This window comes from Phyllobates terribilis, unplaced genomic scaffold, assembly GCF_046119375.1.
Source record: "Phyllobates terribilis strain yellow unplaced genomic scaffold, ASM4611937v1 Scaffold_376__1_contigs__length_1858288, whole genome shotgun sequence".
NCBI classification, from domain to species: Eukaryota; Metazoa; Chordata; class Amphibia; order Anura; family Dendrobatidae; genus Phyllobates; species Phyllobates terribilis.
In genome coordinates, this window is record NW_027363136.1 from 1,446,569 (window position 1) to 1,463,055 (window position 16,487).

Below are 16,487 nucleotides of genomic sequence, written 5' to 3' on the forward strand. Positions count from 1 at the left end.
CAGTGACGTGTGGGGGCCAGGCCTGCGCCGTGTACTGCAAGACGGGCAGGACCTCATTACGCAGGACGATTGCCTTACCCTCACAAGTGAGGTGTCTGAGGCTCCAGAGTCCGATCCGTTGCTTCACCTTGGCCAAACGTTCTTGCCAGGACTTGAGGGCCGCTCCTTCCTTCCCGAACCAGACTCCCAGCACCTTGAGGAAATCCGGTTGAATGTTGAAGGGGAAGGGGGCGGAGGAGGCCGGCTGCCAATCCCCGAAGAGCATGGCTTCCGACTTCCTGCAGTTGACTTTGGCCCCTGAAGCCCGGCCGAACCTCTCACACGTCTGGACGAGGGCGTCGACTGAACCACGATCAGCGCAGAAGACGGTGACGTCGTCCATGTAGAGCGAGCACTTGACCTCGTGTCGTCCCGGACCCGGTGCGGTGATCCCTCTGATCTCTCCATTCTGCCGGATAGCCTCTGCGAAGAGTTCTATAACACAAACAAAAAGAAGAGGTGATAGAGGGCAGCCTTGTCTGACCCCAGAGAGGACAGGGAAGGGGTCAGTCTTCCAGCCGTTCACCAACACCGAGCTGTGGATATCAAAATACATCAGACGGACATACAAACAAAACATGTTACCCAAACCTAACCGGTGCAGAGCTCGGCCCATGAACTCGTGGGAAACCCGGTCGAAGGCCTTCTCCTGATCCAAGGAGACCAGGGCCGCGTGTGCGCGGCGGACCTTGATGTACTCGACCGTGTCCCGCACGAGAGCGAGGCTGTCTGCGATGCGACGTCCAGGGATGCCGCAGGTCTGGTCCGGGTGGATGATCCGTCCGATCACCGTCTTAAGTCGTGTCGCCATCGTCTTGGCCAGGATCTTGTAGTCCACGTTGAGCAGAGTGATGGGACGCCAATTCCTCAGGTCGCACCTCTCTCCCTTCCGCTTGTACAGGATCGTGACCATTCCTTCCCTCAAAGATGGAGGCATTCTACCCTCCACCACCATCTCCTCGTACAGGTCCAACAGGTCCGGACAGATGAGGTCTCCCAGCGCTACATAGAGCTCCGCTGGAAGACCATCACTGCCCGGGGTCCTGCCGGTCCTAAAGGATTTAGCGGCAGAGAGCAATTCGCCCACCATCAGAGGTTTGTCCAAGGCTGCCGTGCCTGCAGGATCAAGATGGTTAGTGATACCTGACAGGAACTTATCAGCAGCGTCGGGGTCGGTAGTCTTGTGGGAGTAGAGTTCGCTGTAGAAGTCGCTGACGACCCTCATCACGTCCTCCTTCCCACGTCGCATGTTTCCGCTCTCGTCTCGCAGCTCGTTCAGGGGCGTGTGACCGGCATGAAGTTTCCTGAAAAAGAATGAGTTACATTTCTCACCCTTCTCCAGATTCTCCACTTTGGAACGGAAGACGATTCGCTTGGACTCCTCCTCAAAGTGCCTTTTCAGGCTCTTCTTGGTCTCCTCCAGCTCCTCCCTCACGTCCCAGCCGCAGTGAAGAAGGTCCTGCAGCGACCGCAGCTCGCGCTGCAGCCCTCTGAAGTCCCTCCTCTTCTCACACGCCTGTTGTCGACCCTTGGCCTGAAAGAAACAGCGAAACTCAAGTTTAACATATTCCCACCAATCAGAGACTGTTTGGAAGCTACCCTTGTAGGACTGCCACATTGCGTAGGCTGCTCTCAGCTCCTCCACGACTTCATCCTGAGCCAGCAGAGCACAATTCAGCTTCCAGGAGCCGGGCCCGGACGGAAAACCGTCGCCGAGGACACCTTGTAAGTGAATGGCTCTGTGGTCGGAGAAGAAGCAGGAGACCATCGAGTGCCTACTCTGCCTGACTGCCCGAGAGGTGAACACAAAGTCAATCCTGGAGCGGAGTGAGCCATCGGGTCGGCTCCACGAATAGTTCGTGGAGCCTCTCCCCATGGAGCCCACCACGTCCTGAAGAGAGGCCTCGGTTACCATCTCGATGAGCAGCTTGGACGTGATGTCCAACTTGGCAGATGTGCCAGAACTACGACCATCCTCCTCGATGGGGCAGTTGAAATCCCCGGCCATCACTAAGGTCCTGGTGGTGGCAAGCTGAAGCCGCAGGGTCTGGAAAAGCTCCAAACGCTCATTCTTCAGTGGGGACGCATACACGTTGATGAACCTGACAGGTTCTCCCGCCCAGTTGCCATCTACAACAAGAGCCCTGCCGCAGATGAGCTCCTGGACGGACTCAAGCGTGAATGCGCCCCCCCTGATCAGAATTGCGACCCCCGCAGACTTGCAGTCACCCCCACCGGACCAGTAGGATGGACCGTGGGACCACTCCCTGGCCAGATGTTTGAAGGACCTAGAGGAGGGAAGGGAACATTCCTGCAACATATAAACATCACACAACTGGGAAGTAAGGAAGGCATAAATAGTCTGACGTCTGAACTTGTCCTTGATGCTCCTGACATTAATGGAAAATAAGTTAATATTAGCCATCATGTAGGGAAAAAAGAAAAAGTTAGCGCAGGCAATACACCTTAGTTACCACTCCGGTCGAGTGGTCCCTCGTCGGTGTTGACTGCTGGTGACGGGATCACCAGCAGGCCCTCTTCCTCCATCTGGTCAAGCAGCGCGGCCTCGATCTCGGCGACCACCAGTTCCTCCTCTTCTGGCTCGGCCACCAGGGTCTCAACCATGTGCTCCATCTCTTCTGGCTCAGGGAGGGTATCCTCCTTTTCGCCTACGAAATCCAGAATCTTCTTTTTGGAGGATTCAGTAGCAGGGCTGTCCTCCACCTTCCTCTTTCCCCGGGTTGGAACTGGGGAGACAAGAAGAGGAAAATCCTCCTCGGAATAGATAGCGGCGGGTGGAGGAAAGGTTAATTCCACCGCTACCATGGTCTGGGGAGGGAGAGTGGCTGCCGGGGCAGGGGAAAGGACACCTGCTGAGGAGTAGGGGAAGGAGGAAGAGGAAGTGGAATCCTCAGCAGGGGTGGCCGGGGTGGGGGGGGATTGGACGGGGGTGGCAGGGGGAGGGATCGAGAGAGGGGTGACAGAACTCTTACCCTCCTTTGACTTTTTCTTCTGCTTCGGAGCTGCTGGGACCGTCGCTGGGGCTTTGGCCACCGACTCCTTGACCGCATTGGCCTTGGTCGTCTCGGCCTTGGCCGCTGGGGCCTTGGTCGTCGCGTCCTTGACCTTCACAGGCCTGGTCGTCGGGGCCTTGTCCTCCGTAGCTGGGGTCGTCGCAACCACCGATGCCCAGGATCTCTCACGCTTGGGGCAATCCTTGTACAGATGAGCCGCCAGCCCACACAGGTTGCAGGACGTCTTCTTCGGGCAGTCCTTCGAGCTGTGTCCCGTCACTCGACAAATCCTGCAGGCATCCTCCTTGCAGTCCTTCATCTCGTGGCCGTTCTTGCCGCATCTCCTGCAGTTCCGCGGCATGTCCGGGTAATAGATGAGGCCGTAGGAGTTGCCCAGGGAGAATGTCGGGGGCAGGTGCCGAAGTCCGTCTGAGTACGCCAGGTCCCTGTGAAGTCTAACGGTCACCGACCACTTACCTGTCCAGAAGCCGAGTCCATTCAGGATGTGAGAGGGTTCCTTCACAACCAAACAGAAGCGTCTCAGGAAGGTACAGATGTCTTGGCCTGGGGTGTGCGGGTTGCGCATGGAGACCGTGATCCTCCTTTCGTCCCTCTGGATAGGGCAGCTACCTGTAAAGGCAGAGAAAGAATTATCCGGTCCTTTTGCGCTTACCATTTCCGAGAACCTCCTGCAGGTGTTCACAGTGGCGAAGGTGACGAAGAAGATCCCCGTCAAGAAGGTCTGGATGCTGAGGGTGTCCGACCTGGAGAAGCCTCGATCCAGCAGCATCTTCTGGCAGAACACGTCCGAGGACATGTCCGGCACCCTCCCATCCACTTCCTTCAGCTTCAGGGCCACCATCTGCCGCATCCATGGCTCCAGGGCTGGAGCTTCGTGGCGGGGCTTCTGGGGTCCCTTCTGCTGGCCAGTCGTGGAGGCAGAGTCCTTGGGGTCAGAATCGGCTCCTGGCTGGGCCCTCCTGGCTGTCCCCTGCTCCAGGCTCTTCTTTTCGGCCTTCCTCGCAGCGCTTGCCATGGCTTTCCTCCTGCAGTTACTTCTTGGAGCTGGATCTGGAACTCTTCCCGGAATGGGTGGAGCTATGCAGATTCTTCTCCCGTCGTGTTCTGGACAAATTCCCCGAAAGGTCTTTGTCTCGATGATTTTCTTCCTCGAAGATTCCACAGGACAGCCCGATTCTTCTCCGAGTCTTCGTCTTCTTCTGGATTCTTTAGAGCTTCTTCCTCCCACCGATATCCGCCTTCCTTCTCCGATGTCAGCTGGGCTCCGAAGCTCTTCTCCTTCCGAGTTCGATCGCTCTCGTCAAGTGTAGATCGTAGCTCTTGTGTTCTTAAAAGAACAGATACTACACTTGATCTTAGCCAAAAGGCCGAGAAGCGATAACCAGAATTGGTTTCAAACTACGGAGCCACCCAAGGATCCTGAAAAGTCCATTTGTGGAGATGAGCTCCTGGACTCCCGTTAAGAAGACATGTTGTCAACCTCTAGATCCCTTACATGCCTGCACTTTTCGGTTTGCTGCTGCTGCAATCCACGCGTTTTAGATCTGCATAACTCCACCTCTTTAAACACAGCACCTTCACCCCCTGCTGTTCCCACCCGCCTCAACACCGTTGGAAGGGAGGAGAACCAATTAAGGCGGGGGGTGGGGTGGAACGAGCAGCTGTCTACCCTTAGCAGGAGGGCTCCTGATTACATACCTCTCCTGCTGCTGCTGCTGCTGGCTGTCCAGCAGCAGACTGAAGGTGGCTGCTGCTGTGCACAGGTATATAAAGGCTCAGAGCCTATTATGACACGCGCAGCCAGCGCTCCATTGCCACATTCCATCTACTGCAGGCAGGATACCTGGCTGGCTGAATGTCGCTGAGAAGCTCACAGAGACCGCCATAAGCAACAGTTTAACAGAATGCCACAGACTAATCAACCAAACTTTTTGGGTTGGGTTCTCTTTTATAGTCTGCAGGCATTAAATGAAAGAAGTCAGTGTTCCAGCAGAAGGAGACAACGTTTCAGAAAAGGCATTGTAGCAAACCAAAAAAGAAATTTTAAGCGCAGCAGAGTAACCAGCGCACATACCTGTTAGCTCAGGTGAGTTTAAAAGGCTGCTGTTGATAACAAGGGCATTTGCTAAATAGATGGTGTGTGTGCAACAATATACTGAAAGGTCAATTATATTGTGCAGCTTATCTCACCACCTGTAGTTATTTAGGTGAAAGCTCCAAAATGCTTGCCTAATATGTCTGTTTATCCAAAAGGAAGTAAAAAGGGAGAGCTAGAAAGATAGCATTGCATCACATTACATGGCAATGCAATGCACAGTTGCTGAAGTTGAACCAAAATAAGCTTGTAATCTGGCTTCTGCAACTTTGAACATGAAAAATCCAATGAGGAGAAGAAAAGCAAAGCCAAAGAGTCCATCCCAAAATCCGACAAACAAGCAAAATGAACAAAAAACATTGAATTCAATTCTTTCTGATTTTAGAAACTGCATTAAAGAAGGGGTGCACCGGTCCTGGAGATACTGCAATACCAGGTCAATGCGTGGAGTGGACAGAGCAAGCTCTTTTTCCATCTCCCTGTTCTAAAAATCCATTTAATATATGGTCCCCAGATAGGGGACGTATCAGATATTAAACTGATAAGAACAGATACTACACTTGATGTTAGCCAAAAGGCCGAGAAGCGATAACCAGAATTGGTTTCAAACTACGGAGCCACCCAAGGATCCTGAAAAGTCCATTTGTGGAGATGAGCTCCTGGACTCCCGTTAAGAAGACATGTTGTCAACCTCTAGATCCCTTACATGCCTGCACTTTTCGGCTTGCTGCTGCTGCAATCCACGCGTTTTAGATCTGCATAACTCCACCTCTTTAAACACAGCACCTTCACCCCCTTCTGTTCCCACCCGCCTCAACACCGTTGGAAGGGAGGAGAACCAATTAAGGCGGGGGGTGGGGTGGAACGAGCAGCTGTCTACCCTTAGCAGGAGGGCTCCTGATTACATACCTCTCCTGCTGCTGCTGCTGCTGGCTGTCCAGCAGCAGACTGAAGGTGGCTGCTGCTGTGCACAGGTATATAAAGGCTCAGAGCCTATTATGACACGCGCAGCCAGCGTTCCATTGCCACATTCCATCTACTGCAGGCAGGATACCTGGCTGGCTGAATGTCGCTGAGAAGCTCACAGAGACCGCCATAAGCAACAGTTTAACAGAATGCCACAGACTAATCAACCAAACTTTTTGGGTTGGGTTCTCTTTTATAGTCTGCAGGCATTAAATGAAAGAAGTCAGTGTTCCAGCAGAAGGAGACAACGTTTCAGAAAAGGCATTGTAGCAAACCAAAAAAGAAATTTTAAGCGCAGCAGAGTAACCAGCGCACATACCTGTTAGCTCAGGTGAGTTTAAAAGGCTGCTGTTGATAACAAGGGCATTTGCTAAATAGATGGTGTGTGTGCAACAATATACTGAAAGGTCAATTATATTGTGCAGCTTATCTCACCACCTGTAGTTATTTAGGTGAAAGCTCCAAAATGCTTGCCTAATATGTCTGTTTATCCAAAAGGAAGTAAAAAGGGAGAGCTAGAAAGATAGCATTGCATCACATTACATGGCAATGCAATGCACAGTTGCTGAAGTTGAACCAAAATGAGCTTGTAATCTGGCTTCTGCAACTTTGAACATGAAAAATCCAATGAGGAGAAGAAAAGCAAAGCCAAAGAGTCCATCCCAAAATCCGACAAACAAGCAAAATGAACAAAAAACATTGAATTCAATTCTTTCTGATTTTAGAAACTGCATTAAAGAAGGGGTGCACCGGTCCTGGAGATACTGCAATACCAGGTCAATGCGTGGAGTGGACAGAGCAAGCTCTTTTTCCATCTCCCTGTTCTAAAAATCCATTTAATATATGGTCCCCAGATAGGGGACGTATCAGATATTAAACTGATAAGAACAGATACTACACTTGATCTTAGCCAAAAGGCCGAGAAGCGATAACCAGAATTGGTTTCAAACTACGGAGCCACCCAAGGATCCTGAAAAGTCCATTTGTGGAGATGAGCTCCTGGACTCCCGTTAAGAAGACATGTTGTCAACCTCTAGATCCCTTACATGCCTGCACTTTTCGGCTTGCTGCTGCTGCAATCCACGCGTTTTAGATCTGCATAACTCCACCTCTTTAAACACAGCACCTTCACCCCCTGCTGTTCCCACCCGCCTCAACACCGTTGGAAGGGAGGAGAACCAATTAAGGCGGGGGGTGGGGTGGAACGAGCAGCTGTCTACCCTTAGCAGGAGGGCTCCTGATTACATACCTCTCCTGCTGCTGCTGGCTGTCCAGCAGCAGACTGAAGGTGGCTGCTGCTGTGCACAGGTATATAAAGGCTCAGAGCCTATTATGACACGCGCAGCCAGCGTTCCATTGCCACATTCCATCTACTGCAGGCAGGATACCTGGCTGGCTGAATGTCGCTGAGAAGCTCACAGAGACCGCCATAAGCAACAGTTTAACAGAATGCCACAGACTAATCAACCAAACTTTTTGGGTTGGGTTCTCTTTTATAGTCTGCAGGCATTAAATGAAAGAAGTCAGTGTTCCAGCAGAAGGAGACAACGTTTCAGAAAAGGCATTGCAGCAAACCAAAAAAGAAATTTTAAGCGCAGCAGAGTAACCAGCGCACATACCTGTTAGCTCAGGTGAGTTTAAAAGGCTGCTGTTGATAACAAGGGCATTTGCTAAATAGATGGTGTGTGTGCAACAATATACTGAAAGGTCAATTATATTGTGCAGCTTATCTCACCACCTGTACAGTCATGGCCAAAAGTTTTGAGAATGACACCAAAATTATATTTTCACTTGATCTGCTGGCCTCTGGTTTTTATTAGTGTTTGTCTGATGTTTATATCACATACAGAAATATAATTGCAATCATATTATGAGTACCAATAGGTTATATTGACAGTTAGAATGAGTTAATGCAGCAAGTCAATATTTGCAGTGTTGCCCCTTCTTCTTCAAGACCTCTGTAATTCTCCCTGGCATGCTCTCTATCATCTTTTGGACCAAATCCTGACTGATAGCAGTCCATTCTTGCATAATCAATGCTTGCATTTTGCCAGAATTTGTTGGTTTTTGTTTGTCCACCCGTCTCTTGATGATTGACCACAAGTTCTCAATGGGATTAAGATCTGGGGAGTTTCCAGGCCATGGACCCAAAATCTCTATGTTTTGTTCCATGAGCCATTTAGTTATCACCTTTGCTTTATGGCAAGGTGCTCCATCATGCTGGAAAAGGCATTGTTGGGCTCCAAACTGCTCTTGGACGGTTGTGAGAAGTTGCTCTTGGAGGACATTCTGGTACCATTCTTTATTCATGGCTGTGTTTTTAGGCAAGAATGTGAGTGAGCCGATTCCCTTGGCTGAGAAGCAACCCCACACATGAATGGTTTCAGGATGCTTTACAGTTGGCATGAGACAAGACTGGTGGTAGCGCTCACCTCTTCTTCTCCGAATAAGCTGTTTTCCAGATGTCCCAAACAATCGAAAAGGGGATTCATCAGAGAAAATGACTTTGCCCCAGTCCTCAGCAGTCCACTCCCTGTACCTTTTGCAGAATATCAGTCAGTCCCTGATGTTTTTTCTGCAGAGAAGTGGCTTCTTTGCTGCCCTCCTTGAAACCAGCCGTTGCTCGAAGAGTCTCCGCCTCACAGTGCGTGCAGAAGCACTCACACCAGCCTGCTGCCATTCCTGAGCAAGCTCGGCACTGCTGGTAGCCCGATCCCGCAGCTGAAACAGTTTTAAGATACGGTCCTGGCGCTTGCTGGTCTTTTTTGGGCACCCTGGAGCCTTTTTGACAACAATGAAAGCTCTCTCCTTGAAGTTCTGGATGATGCGATAGATTGTTGACTGAGGTGCAATCTTTGTAGCTGCGATACTCTTCCCTGTTAGGCCATTTTTGTGCAGTGCAATGATGGCTGCACGTGTTTCTTTAGAGATAACCATGGTTAACTGAAGAGAAACAATGATACCAAGAACCAGCCTCCTTTTAAAGTGTCCAGTGATGTCATTCTTACTTAATCATGACTGATTGATCGCCAGCCCTGTCCTCATCAACACCCACACCTGTGTTAATGGATCAATCACTAAAACGATGTTAGCTGCTCCTTTTAAGGCAGGACTGCAATGATGTTAAAATGTGTTTTGGGGGTTAAAGTTCATTTTCTGGGCAAATATTGACTTTGCAAGTACAGTAATTGCTGTTAAGCTGATCACTCTTTGACATTCAGGAGTATATGCAAATTGCCATTACAAAAAATGAAGCAGTAAACTTTGGAAAAATTACTATTTGTCTCATTCTCAATACTTTTGGCCATGACTGTAGTTATTTAGGTGAAAGCTCCAAAATGCTTGCCTAATATGTCTGTTTATCCAAAAGGAAGTAAAAAGGGAGAGCTAGAAAGATAGCATTGCATCACATTACATGGCAATGCAATGCACAGTTGCTGAAGTTGAACCAAAATGAGCTTGTAATCTGGCTTCTGCAACTTTGAACATGAAAAATCCAATGAGGAGAAGAAAAGCAAAGCCAAAGAGTCCATCCCAAAATCCGACAAACAAGCAAAATGAACAAAAAACATTGAATTCAATTCTTTCTGATTTTAGAAACTGCATTAAAGAAGGGGTGCACCGGTCCTGGAGATACTGCAATACCAGGTCAATGCGTGGAGTGGACAGAGCAAGCTCTTTTTCCATCTCCCTGTTCTAAAAATCCATTTAATATATGGTCCCCAGATAGGGGACGTATCAGATATTAAACTGATAAGAACAGATACTACACTTGATCTTAGCCAAAAGGCCGAGAAGCGATAACCAGAATTGGTTTCAAACTACGGAGCCACCCAAGGATCCTGAAAAGTCCATTTGTGGAGATGAGCTCCTGGACTCCCGTTAAGAAGACATGTTGTCAACCTCTAGATCCCTTACATGCCTGCACTTTTCGGCTTGCTGCTGCTGCAATCCACGCGTTTTAGATCTGCATAACTCCACCTCTTTAAACACAGCACCTTCACCCCCTGCTGTTCCCACCCGCCTCAACACCGTTGGAAGGGAGGAGAACCAATTAAGGCGGGGGGTGGGGTGGAACGAGCAGCTGTCTACCCTTAGCAGGAGGGCTCCTGATTACATACCTCTCCTGCTGCTGCTGCTGCTGGCTGTCCAGCAGCAGACTGAAGGTGGCTGCTGCTGTGCACAGGTATATAAAGGCTCAGAGCCTATTATGACACGCGCAGCCAGCGTTCCATTGCCACATTCCATCTACTGCAGGCAGGATACCTGGCTGGCTGAATGTCGCTGAGAAGCTCACAGAGACGGCCATAAGCAACAGTTTAACAGAATGCCACAGACTAATCAACCAAACTTTTTGGGTTGGGTTCTCTTTTATAGTCTGCAGGCATTAAATGAAAGAAGTCAGTGTTCCAGCAGAAGGAGACAACGTTTCAGAAAAGGCATTGTAGCAAACCAAAAAAGAAATTTTAAGCGCAGCAGAGTAACCAGCGCACATACCTGTTAGCTCAGGTGAGTTTAAAAGGCTGCTGTTGATAACAAGGGCATTTGCTAAATAGATGGTGTGTGTGCAACAATATACTGAAAGGTCAATTATATTGTGCAGCTTATCTCACCACCTGTAGTTATTTAGGTGAAAGCTCCAAAATGCTTGCCTAATATGTCTGTTTATCCAAAAGGAAGTAAAAAGGGAGAGCTAGAAAGATAGCATTGCATCACATTACATGGCAATGCAATGCACAGTTGCTGAAGTTGAACCAAAATGAGCTTGTAATCTGGCTTCTGCAACTTTGAACATGAAAAATCCAATGAGGAGAAGAAAAGCAAAGCCAAAGAGTCCATCCCAAAATCCGACAAACAAGCAAAATGAACAAAAAACATTGAATTCAATTCTTTCTGATTTTAGAAACTGCATTAAAGAAGGGGTGCACCGGTCCTGGAGATACTGCAATACCAGGTCAATGCGTGGAGTGGACAGAGCAAGCTCTTTTTCCATCTCCCTGTTCTAAAAATCCATTTAATATATGGTCCCCAGATAGGGGATGTATCAGATATTAAACTGATAAGAACAGATTTTTTTTTTTTTTTTTATCGAAAGCCCGAATTCGTGTACAAAACCCGAGTGCGCTTAAAAAAGTGACAAGTGCCACAAAAAAAAGTGCACTAGGATGCTGGTCTTCTTGAAACCCTCTCCAAAAGGAGAAGGGTCCCCCAAACCATTCCCCGTCCCTCCGAGCCAGAAGGCCACAGCGAGGAACAGGGACAAATAGCCACCTCCAGCCGGAGCCAGAGGCGACCCAATCTTACCCCCAGCACCTGCCCGAGTTCTCACCCGAGCAAGGCACTGGGAGCCAAAGACTGTGCTCCCCTCCCGGAAGAGGGGAGCCAGCAACGCTCTCCTCCCGAAAGAGGAGAGCCAGTGGGGTTCAGGGGGGAGCGGAACCTGATGGCCACACACTCCCCCCCTAGACCTGCCAAGAGAGGAACCCGTAAGGGAACCGCATCCCGACAAAATCCTAGTAAGGACGGGGACACACGTGAAAAAGTGGACACACAGTGACAAAAAAAAATTAAATAAATAGTGAAGGTTTCACAGTATAATACTGCCCGGACCTTCGACCGGGAATTGAAAAATTCCCCATCCTAAGGCCAGAAGGCCCGGAATAAGGGTGTGTGTGAAGAAAGAAATATTGAAGTGCTAGTGCAAATGTGCCATAAACTCAAGTGGGGTTCCCAATCCCAGTGAGTTAAGGCACCCCAGGGTCACCACTCCTGGGGCACTTCACACTTCGGGCTTTCGATCTTCCCCGGCCCAATGGCGTCGATCCTGGGGGGCCATGCTTTCCACCAGATGACTATATTAGCCACCTGGCGTACTAACAAGCGCCTAAACCCCAGTGTGCATAATGTATCAATCTACTAGGGCGGCCAACATCCAAAACCGCCTTTTCGAAAGATACTACACTTGATCTTAGCCAAAAGGCCGAGAAGCGATAACCAGAATTGGTTTCAAACTACGGAGCCACCCAAGGATCCTGAAAAGTCCATTTGTGGAGATGAGCTCCTGGACTCCCGTTAAGAAGACATGTTGTCAACCTCTAGATCCCTTACATGCCTGCACTTTTCGGCTTGCTGCTGCTGCAATCCACGCGTTTTAGATCTGCATAACTCCACCTCTTTAAACACAGCACCTTCACCCCCTGCTGTTCCCACCCGCCTCAACACCGTTGGAAGGGAGGAGAACCAATTAAGGCGGGGGGTGGGGTGGAACGAGCAGCTGTCTACCCTTAGCAGGAGGGCTCCTGATTACATACCTCTCCTGCTGCTGCTGCTGCTGGCTGTCCAGCAGCAGACTGAAGGTGGCTGCTGCTGTGCACAGGTATATAAAGGCTCAGAGCCTATTATGACACGCGCAGCCAGCGTTCCATTGCCACATTCCATCTACTGCAGGCAGGATACCTGGCTGGCTGAATGTCGCTGAGAAGCTCACAGAGACCGCCATAAGCAACAGTTTAACAGAATGCCACAGACTAATCAACCAAACTTTTTGGGTTGGGTTCTCTTTTATAGTCTGCAGGCATTAAATGAAAGAAGTCAGTGTTCCAGCAGAAGGAGACAACGTTTCAGAAAAGGCATTGTAGCAAACCAAAAAAGAAATTTTAAGCGCAGCAGAGTAACCAGCGCACATACCTGTTAGCTCAGGTGAGTTTAAAAGGCTGCTGTTGATAACAAGGGCATTTGCTAAATAGATGGTGTGTGTGCAACAATATACTGAAAGGTCAATTATATTGTGCAGCTTATCTCACCACCTGTAGTTATTTAGGTGAAAGCTTCAAAATGCTTGCCTAATATGTCTGTTTATCCAAAAGGAAGTAAAAAGGGAGAGCTAGAAAGATAGCATTGCATCACATTACATGGCAATGCAATGCACAGTTGCTGAAGTTGAACCAAAATGAGCTTGTAATCTGGCTTCTGCAACTTTGAACATGAAAAATCCAATGAGGAGAAGAAAAGCAAAGCCAAAGAGTCCATCCCAAAATCCGACAAACAAGCAAAATGAACAAAAAACATTGAATTCAATTCTTTCTGATTTTAGAAACTGCATTAAAGAAGGGGTGCACCGGTCCTGGAGATACTGCAATACCAGGTCAATGCGTGGAGTGGACAGAGCAAGCTCTTTTTCCATCTCCCTGTTCTAAAAATCCATTTAATATATGGTCCCCAGATAGGGGACGTATCAGATATTAAACTGATAAGAACAGATACTACACTTGATCTTAGCCAAAAGGCCGAGAAGCGATAACCAGAATTGGTTTCAAACTACGGAGCCACCCAAGGATCCTGAAAAGTCCATTTGTGGAGATGAGCTCCTGGACTCCCGTTAAGAAGACATGTTGTCAACCTCTAGATCCCTTACATGCCTGCACTTTTCGGCTTGCTGCTGCTGCAATCCACGCGTTTTAGATCTGCATAACTCCACCTCTTTAAACACAGCACCTTCACCCCCTGCTGTTCCCACCCGCCTCAACACCGTTGGAAGGGAGGAGAACCAATTAAGGCGGGGGGTGGGGTGGAACGAGCAGCTGTCTACCCTTAGCAGGAGGGCTCCTGATTACATACCTCTCCTGCTGCTGCTGCTGCTGGCTGTCCAGCAGCAGACTGAAGGTGGCTGCTGCTGTGCACAGGTATATAAAGGCTCAGAGCCTATTATGACACGCGCAGCCAGCGTTCCATTGCCACATTCCATCTACTGCAGGCAGGATACCTGGCTGGCTGAATGTCGCTGAGAAGCTCACAGAGACCGCCATAAGCAACAGTTTAACAGAATGCCACAGACTAATCAACCAAACTTTTTGGGTTGGGTTCTCTTTTATAGTCTGCAGGCATTAAATGAAAGAAGTCAGTGTTCCAGCAGAAGGAGACAACGTTTCAGAAAAGGCATTGTAGCAAACCAAAAAAGAAATTTTAAGCGCAGCAGAGTAACCAGCGCACATACCTGTTAGCTCAGGTGAGTTTAAAAGGCTGCTGTTGATAACAAGGGCATTTGCTAAATAGATGGTGTGTGTGCAACAATATACTGAAAGGTCAATTATATTGTGCAGCTTATCTCACCACCTGTAGTTATTTAGGTGAAAGCTCCAAAATGCTTGCCTAATATGTCTGTTTATCCAAAAGGAAGTAAAAAGGGAGAGCTAGAAAGATAGCATTGCATCACATTACATGGCAATGCAATGCACAGTTGCTGAAGTTGAACCAAAATGAGCTTGTAATCTGGCTTCTGCAACTTTGAACATGAAAAATCCAATGAGGAGAAGAAAAGCAAAGCCAAAGAGTCCATCCCAAAATCCGACAAACAAGCAAAATGAACAAAAAACATTGAATTCAATTCTTTCTGATTTTAGAAACTGCATTAAAGAAGGGGTGCACCGGTCCTGGAGATACTGCAATACCAGGTCAATGCGTGGAGTGGACAGAGCAAGCTCTTTTTCCATCTCCCTGTTCTAAAAATCCATTTAATATATGGTCCCCAGATAGGGGACGTATCAGATATTAAACTGATAAGAACAGATACTACACTTGATCTTAGCCAAAAGGCCGAGAAGCGATAACCAGAATTGGTTTCAAACTACGGAGCCACCCAAGGATCCTGAAAAGTCCATTTGTGGAGATGAGCTCCTGGACTCCCGTTAAGAAGACATGTTGTCAACCTCTAGATCCCTTACATGCCTGCACTTTTCGGCTTGCTGCTGCTGCAATCCACGCGTTTTAGATCTGCATAACTCCACCTCTTTAAACACAGCACCTTCACCCCCTGCTGTTCCCACCCGCCTCAACACCGTTGGAAGGGAGGAGAACCAATTAAGGCGGGGGGTGGGGTGGAACGAGCAGCTGTCTACCCTTAGCAGGAGGGCTCCTGATTACATACCTCTCCTGCTGCTGCTGCTGGCTGTCCAGCAGCAGACTGAAGGTGGCTGCTGCTGTGCACAGGTATATAAAGGCTCAGAGCCTATTATGACACGCGCAGCCAGCGCTCCATTGCCACATTCCATCTACTGCAGGCAGGATACCTGGCTGGCTGAATGTCGCTGAGAAGCTCACAGAGACCGCCATAAGCAACAGTTTAACAGAATGCCACAGACTAATCAACCAAACTTTTTGGGTTGGGTTCTCTTTTATAGTCTGCAGGCATTAAATGAAAGAAGTCAGTGTTCCAGCAGAAGGAGACAACGTTTCAGAAAAGGCATTGTAGCAAACCAAAAAAGAAATTTTAAGCGCAGCAGAGTAACCAGCGCACATACCTGTTAGCTCAGGTGAGTTTAAAAGGCTGCTGTTGATAACAAGGGCATTTGCTAAATAGATGGTGTGTGTGCAACAATATACTGAAAGGTCAATTATATTGTGCAGCTTATCTCACCACCTGTAGTTATTTAGGTGAAAGCTCCAAAATGCTTGCCTAATATGTCTGTTTATCCAAAAGGAAGTAAAAAGGGAGAGCTAGAAAGATAGCATTGCATCACATTACATGGCAATGCAATGCACAATTGCTGAAGTTGAACCAAAATGAGCTTGTAATCTGGCTTCTGCAACTTTGAACATGAAAAATCCAATGAGGAGAAGAAAAGCAAAGCCAAAGAGTCCATCCCAAAATCCGACAAACAAGCAAAATGAACAAAAAACATTGAATTCAATTCTTTCTGATTTTAGAAACTGCATTAAAGAAGGGGTGCACCGGTCCTGGAGATACTGCAATACCAGGTCAATGCGTGGAGTGGACAGAGCAAGCTCTTTTTCCATCTCCCTGTTCTAAAAATCCATTTAATATATGGTCCCCAGATAGGGGACGTATCAGATATTAAACTGATAAGAACAGATACTACACTTGATCTTAGCCAAAAGGCCGAGAAGCGATAACCAGAATTGGTTTCAAACTACGGAGCCACCCAAGGATCCTGAAAAGTCCATTTGTGGAGATGAGCTCCTGGACTCCCGTTAAGAAGACATGTTGTCAACCTCTAGATCCCTTACATGCCTGCACTTTTCGGCTTGCTGCTGCTGCAATCCACGCGTTTTAGATCTGCATAACTCCACCTCTTTAAACACAGCACCTTCACCCCCTGCTGTTCCCACCCGCCTCAACACCGTTGGAAGGGAGGAGAACCAATTAAGGCGGGGGGTGGGGTGGAACGAGCAGCTGTCTACCCTTAGCAGGAGGGCTCCTGATTACATACCTCTCCTGCTGCTGCTGCTGGCTGTCCAGCAGCAGACTGAAGGTGGCTGCTGCTGTGCACAGGTATATAAAGGCTCAGAGCCTATTATGACACGCGCAGCCAGCGCTCCATTGCCACATTCCATCT

General features: G+C 48.6%; 7 non-coding genes and 2 pseudogenes across 7 annotated transcripts; all 9 read right to left on the reverse strand.

The window, feature by feature from the left end:
- Positions 1-4,375: 4,375 nt before the first annotated feature.
- Positions 4,376-4,453, reverse strand: LOC141223517 (U2 spliceosomal RNA; annotated as a pseudogene).
- A 1,115-nt stretch (positions 4,454-5,568) lies between these two features.
- On the reverse strand, positions 5,569-5,759 carry LOC141223418 (U2 spliceosomal RNA). The gene has a single exon (XR_012291046.1). It is a non-coding gene; the product is annotated as a U2 spliceosomal RNA (small nuclear RNA).
- A 1,115-nt stretch (positions 5,760-6,874) lies between these two features.
- Positions 6,875-7,065, reverse strand: LOC141223241 (U2 spliceosomal RNA). The gene has a single exon (XR_012290876.1). It is a non-coding gene; the product is annotated as a U2 spliceosomal RNA (small nuclear RNA).
- A 2,681-nt stretch (positions 7,066-9,746) lies between these two features.
- Positions 9,747-9,937, reverse strand: LOC141223242 (U2 spliceosomal RNA). Its single transcript, XR_012290877.1, has one exon. It is a non-coding gene; the product is annotated as a U2 spliceosomal RNA (small nuclear RNA).
- A 1,115-nt stretch (positions 9,938-11,052) lies between these two features.
- On the reverse strand, positions 11,053-11,236 carry LOC141223511 (U2 spliceosomal RNA). Its single transcript, XR_012291115.1, has one exon. It is a non-coding gene; the product is annotated as a U2 spliceosomal RNA (small nuclear RNA).
- A 799-nt stretch (positions 11,237-12,035) lies between these two features.
- LOC141223543 (U2 spliceosomal RNA) lies at positions 12,036-12,127 on the reverse strand (annotated as a pseudogene).
- A 1,115-nt stretch (positions 12,128-13,242) lies between these two features.
- LOC141223243 (U2 spliceosomal RNA) lies at positions 13,243-13,433 on the reverse strand. The gene has a single exon (XR_012290878.1). It is a non-coding gene; the product is annotated as a U2 spliceosomal RNA (small nuclear RNA).
- Positions 13,434-14,548: 1,115 nt separating this feature from the next.
- On the reverse strand, positions 14,549-14,739 carry LOC141223244 (U2 spliceosomal RNA). Its single transcript, XR_012290879.1, has one exon. It is a non-coding gene; the product is annotated as a U2 spliceosomal RNA (small nuclear RNA).
- A 1,112-nt stretch (positions 14,740-15,851) lies between these two features.
- On the reverse strand, positions 15,852-16,042 carry LOC141223245 (U2 spliceosomal RNA). The gene has a single exon (XR_012290880.1). It is a non-coding gene; the product is annotated as a U2 spliceosomal RNA (small nuclear RNA).
- Positions 16,043-16,487: the final 445 nt, after the last annotated feature.